At 44.3% G+C, this 5,564-nt stretch overlaps 1 pseudogene; it reads left to right on the top strand.

Moving 5' to 3' along the window:
• Window positions 1-2,880: 2,880 nt before the first annotated feature.
• On the top strand, window positions 2,881-3,645 carry LOC131766336 (apolipoprotein F-like; annotated as a pseudogene).
• Window positions 3,646-5,564: the final 1,919 nt, after the last annotated feature.

Genomic DNA, 5,564 nt, shown 5'->3' with positions numbered 1-5,564 from the left:
GTTGCCAATGTTGATCTGACTTGCCAATCTGTCTAAATACCTCAACCCTCCACCTGCTATGTTTGTTTAAGAACTTTTAACTATTAGGGTTAAAAGAGACTATCAGCCTTCCCTTTTCTCTTGCTTTTCCTACACAAGACACACAAAAACATTCTCACCTCAAGATCCTTTGTCTAGGATAAATCTTTAGGGTGAAAAGAGTATGCATCAGAACAGGCACATGAAAAGATGCTCAATGTCGTTAATCAGAGAAGTGCAAATCAAAACCTGTCAGAGTGGCTATCATCAAAAAGAACACAAATAACAAATGTTAGTGAGGATATGGACAAAAGGGAACCCTTGTACACTGTTGGTAGGAACATAAATTGGTGTAGACATTGTGGAAAACGGTATGGACGTTCTTCAAAAAAAAAAAACTAAAAATAAAACTACCATATGACCAAGCAATTCCACTCCTGGGTATATATCTGAAAAACATGAAAACACTTTAATTCACAAAGATACATGCTCACCAGTGTTCATAGCAGCAGCATTTACCATAGACAAGAAATGGAAGCAACTTAAGTGTCCATCAACACATCATCAATGGATAAAGGAGATGTGGTATATATGTAATGGAATATTACTTAGCCATAAAGAGGAATGAAATTTTGCCATTTGCAATAACATGGATGGACTTGGAGGGTATTATGCTTAGTGAAATAAGTCAAACAAGATGACAAAAACTATATGATACCACATATATGTGGAATCTGAAAAGTACAATAAACTAGTGAATATAACAAAAAGGAAACAGACTCATATAGAGAAAAAACCAGTGGTTTCCAGCTGGGAGAGGGAAGGGGTGGGGGAAATACAGGGGCAGGTTAAAAGGTACAAGCTACTATGTATAAAATAAATAAGGTACAAGGATATATTGTACAGCACAGAGAATATAGTCAATATTTTATAATAACTATAAATGAAGTATAACCTTTAAAAATTGTGAATCACTATGTTGTATATCTTATATTGTACATCAAGTATACCTCAGTTTTTTTTACTAATTTTTATTGGAGTATAATTGCTTTACAATGTTGTATTAGTTTCTGCTGTACAGCAAAGTGAATCAGCTATACGTATATCCCCTCTTTTTTGGATTTCCTTCCCGTTTAGGTCACCCCAGAGCATTGAGAAGAGATCCCTGTGCTATGCAGTAGGTTCTCATTAGTTATCTATTTTATACATAGTATCAATAGTGTATATAGGGCTTCCCTGGTGGCGCAGTGGTTGAGAGTCCGCCTGCCGATGCAGGGGGATGCGGGTTCGTGCCCCGGTCCGGGAGGATCCCACATGCTGCGGAGTGGGCCTGTGAGCCATGGCCGCTGAGCCTGCGTGTCCGGAGCCTGTGCTCCGCAACGGGAGAGGCCACAACAGTGAGAGGCCCGCGTATGGCAAAAAAAAAAAAAAAAAGATAGGAGGAGGGACCCAAGACCCCTTCATTGACCTGTTCCCTTTGGTTGTATTCCAAGGTGGGTTATGGCACCAGAGAGAAACCTTTATGCCACAATGATGTGTGGACTTTTGTACCAGTTTTAGGAGGCACTGTATGCCATTGTCCTTACTGTTCAGACTACAGTTTCTCACCTAGACCCCTGTATGAGAAATGAAGCCCAATTCCTATAGTTTTGATATAGGCTTAGAAAGGGGTACTATCAAGGCAATGGATGCATTTAATTAGGGAATTGCACCAGAATTAATGTAAAAACTGAAAAGTTGCTCTTATCTGGTCTGACTTCTGGTGGATTCTATTGTACTATTCCTCTACCTATTAAATCCATTGAATAAGAACTATTTGGGGGAACTTCCCTGGTGGTCCAGTGGTTAAGGCTCTGTGCTCCCAATGCAGGGGACCTGGGTTCGATCCCTGGTCAGGGAACTAGATCCCTCGTGCATGCACAACTAAAAGATCCTGCATGTCGCAACTAAAGACTCCACGTGCCACAATGAAGACCTGGCGCAGCCAAATAAATAAATAAAACATTTTGGGCAAAGTTACAGTTACCAAAGGGGAAACGGGGTGGGGGGAGGGATAAATTAGGAGTTTGGGATTAACAGATACACACTGCTATATGTAAAATAGATGAACAACAAGGACCTACTATATAGCACAGGGAACTATATTCAATATCTTGTAATAACCTATAATGAAAAGGAATCTGAAAAAGAATATATATATATATGAATCACTTTGCTGTACACCTGAAACTAACCCAACATTGTAAATTGTAAATCAACTGTACTTCAATTAAAAAATAATAAAAATTTTTAAAGAACTATTTTGGGGTCTCCTACCCAGAAATCACTGGCATCCCTGCCTTTCACCTCCCACTTCCCCAGAAGACCCAGAGAAGTTTTTTCTGATCGAAGTTTAGGTCTAGAGAAATCCTTAGGATGAGAGGGATATGGGGCAGGAAAAGGGAGAAACCTAATTTCAGCATGGGAGCAAAGGTGGGGGCAAAGGTAAGGGCAAAGCCTAAACTGAGAAGAGGCAGATAAATATTTGTGAATGTTATGTCCTTCACTGTTTTCAGAGGGGTCAACTGTTTTGTCTCGGATAAAGAGAAGGTCAGATCTAGAAAGCAGTCATTCAGATCAGAGAAGCACAGAGGCAAAGGCCGTGTTCAGACCATCTCATTCCTCTGGCTTCTTTTTTTTTACCAGGAGCAGGTGAGTATCTCCCACAACCTATAAGTTTTGATGTCCAGCGTGATTGAAATTTCCAAGGGCTAAGACACTTCCAAGTCCTGACCAGTCCTGGTGTCTCTTCATCCCAAGCCTTTCCCCACTTCCCAACCTGAGCGCTGCTTCTTTCCAGCAGGGCTGTTCTGCTGACCCACCATGATCCAGGCTGTGCTGCTCCTTTGCTGTGTCTTGCTGTCCCAAGGGGCTGCCTTTCCAAGAAATTCCCAGGAAGGGGCCCTGAACTTCCAGCCATCTTTCACAGAAACTGGGCATCCTCTGAACGTGCTCTCCAACCAGATCCCTCTCCCAGATCCCCAAACTTGCCAGGATCTCTTGCGCACAGTCCCCTTCTTAGCCCCTCTCTCTGAGTACCTATCCAACTTAGCTCTGGAGGTGGCCCTGGACGAGGTTGGTTGCACAACTGAGGCCCACATTCTGCAGCTTCAGCTTGTTAAGATGGGAGGAAAGGACACCACTGAAACCCTCATCCATGAGAGCAAAAAGCACAATAAGGAAGAAGGGATTGACAATGCTTAGGTCATTCTGGGGGATCTGGGAGGATCCCTAGGGGAGCTTAGGCAGTTGCAGCGCTCAGTTACCCTTCCTGAGGCATGTAGGCAGGAACATAAGTGGGTGCTCTACAAGACAGAGCAACTGATAGTTGAATTTGCTGAGAAGCTCCCTTCCACTGAGCTGGTAGCAGAGTTAAAGACTTCTGCCATTAGTGTTACCCAGAAGTGCATGGATAAATCTTGGGAGCATTTGGAAGGAGTAGGCAAACGGCTGATGGAAAGCCCTGAGATTAAAGACTTCACAATGCCTATGGAAGATCAGATATACTTTGTCAAGCATTCCACAACCATTCTGACGTGCCTTATACTGGGACTAATACAGAAACATTTCCAGACATTTTTTGGATAGGGAAGACCTCCGAGGAACCCTATCTCCTGTCTCAAATGTCTCTGATAGGACTGTGTACAAGGACTGTGCACAACAGGTAGTTAGAAATGTTGAGACAGCTTAGGGCAGAAGTGTGCTATTCATTTGATCCCAGTGCTGAAAGACATGTGACCAGAGTCAGCTTTGCCCCCTCTCTTAATAGGTCCTAGCCCCTATTTTTTCTTCCAATTTCTCTTTATTTCAATGGAAAGGTACTGTGGTTATATTATGTACTAGACATGAAGGATACTGTAATCTTTCCCCGTTCATCTACCTTTTACTTTCTAATTCCCCAACTGGATACTATAGCTTGCTTGTGTTAATTTTTAAACTGAAAAGAGAAAGTAAACATTGCTTTTATATCAGAATCACTGTTATTTGATCTCTCTTAACTGCGGGTCTCCGTGGCATTTATTTTTTTTTGGGGGGGAGCACTGTGCAAAATGGGATCTTAGTTCCCTGACCAGGGATCAAACCCAGGCCCACAGCATTGAAAGTGCCGAGTCTTAACCACTGGACCACCAGAAAATTCCCTCCACAGCTTCTTTTGTGAGCTGGAGATGAAATGTGGCAGGGACATGTAGGAAATGCCAATGTATTTTCAGGCTGAGTGTGTAACAAGGGGACAAGGTTTGAGCAGTCAATACAAATGGGCAAATAATTATAGAGGTCATATCCCTTGCTGATCATTGGGGAAAGCAACCATCTTTCCTCCTCATGGGACAGAGAACTGGGCAGAGTGGGTCTAGATCTACCAGAGCAGTTTCACTTCTCACTGACTGGATTGTGTGGTGATTTGGGGCCCCATACCTGCCTGGAATGGGGCCCATTGTAAAGCAGAGGAAGTCCCTGGTGATCTGGATCGGGAGACCAAGAAGAGCAATTGAGTCCCATTCTCTGGCCCCAAACTTAAAAGGAAGAGAGGCTGGGAGTTGCTGGGTGAGATGTCCTCTAACTGAGCTCTGGGTTCCTTCAGACCACAGCCCAAAGGAAACAGTTTGTGTGTTGTCTTTCACTGTAGTACAGTCAGATCCAGCTAGACATCACCAAGACCCACCATGACCTGCTCCTTTAGTGCCTCCTGCTGTACCCTGTGGTTGTCACTTCATGTGGCGACCAGAAAAAGACCCTGGTGCCTTTTTCCTCATCTCTGGGGATCCAGCCACCCACAGCAGGCTCTTGGTTCTGCCAGACTCTGCTCACAAAGTCCCTGGCTGGCCTCACCCACTTTGTATTCCACCAAGGATGTCCCTGGAGCAGACTGATCATGAGACTGATTCCTAGACCCTCTGCAGCTTCATCTTTATAGCCTGGAGGATGTGAAAGCCATGCAGGTTTTCTTCAATCAAATACAAGGTGCCACATGGACAGCAGCACAGGGAGGGGCCTCCCAGGGAGTCCCCTGGTCTCTGTTCCACAGCTATTAGGCAGGGTTCAGCCTGATCCAGGGAGATAAAGATGTGCCTTCTCTACTCTAGAATGTTAGTATAAGCAAGAGCAGCATATGTACAACGTGGTCCAGCTGTTGCCAGGAATGGGAATCTACTACAAAGTCAGGCATAGCTTTGTACTCTGCTGCTCAGAACTACAATAGACCCAAGGAGTGAGGCTGAGATGAGGCCATAGACCTAGGCTCCAGCCTTCAGATGATCAAGCCAGGTTATCAGGGGACCCAGGGGCTATTGGTGAGCTCTGTGCTTAAATCTGCAGCGAAATCTGGGGCTCAGCAGCTGAACCAATATTACCATGAAAAAGAGGTAAATACCCCTCTGTCAGAGATTAGGGAGGAGGGCTTGGAAGGCACCACAGATGTGAATCACCCAGGGGTGACAAACAACAACCATGGCCTCGGAAGACAAGACTCCTGAAGAAGTAAACTCAGCTCCTACTCATTTCGGGCC

The sequence above is a fragment of the Kogia breviceps genome, chromosome 12 (assembly GCF_026419965.1).
Source record: "Kogia breviceps isolate mKogBre1 chromosome 12, mKogBre1 haplotype 1, whole genome shotgun sequence".
NCBI classification, from domain to species: Eukaryota; Metazoa; Chordata; class Mammalia; order Artiodactyla; family Physeteridae; genus Kogia; species Kogia breviceps.
This window is presented reverse-complemented; position numbering and strand designations above follow the sequence as displayed.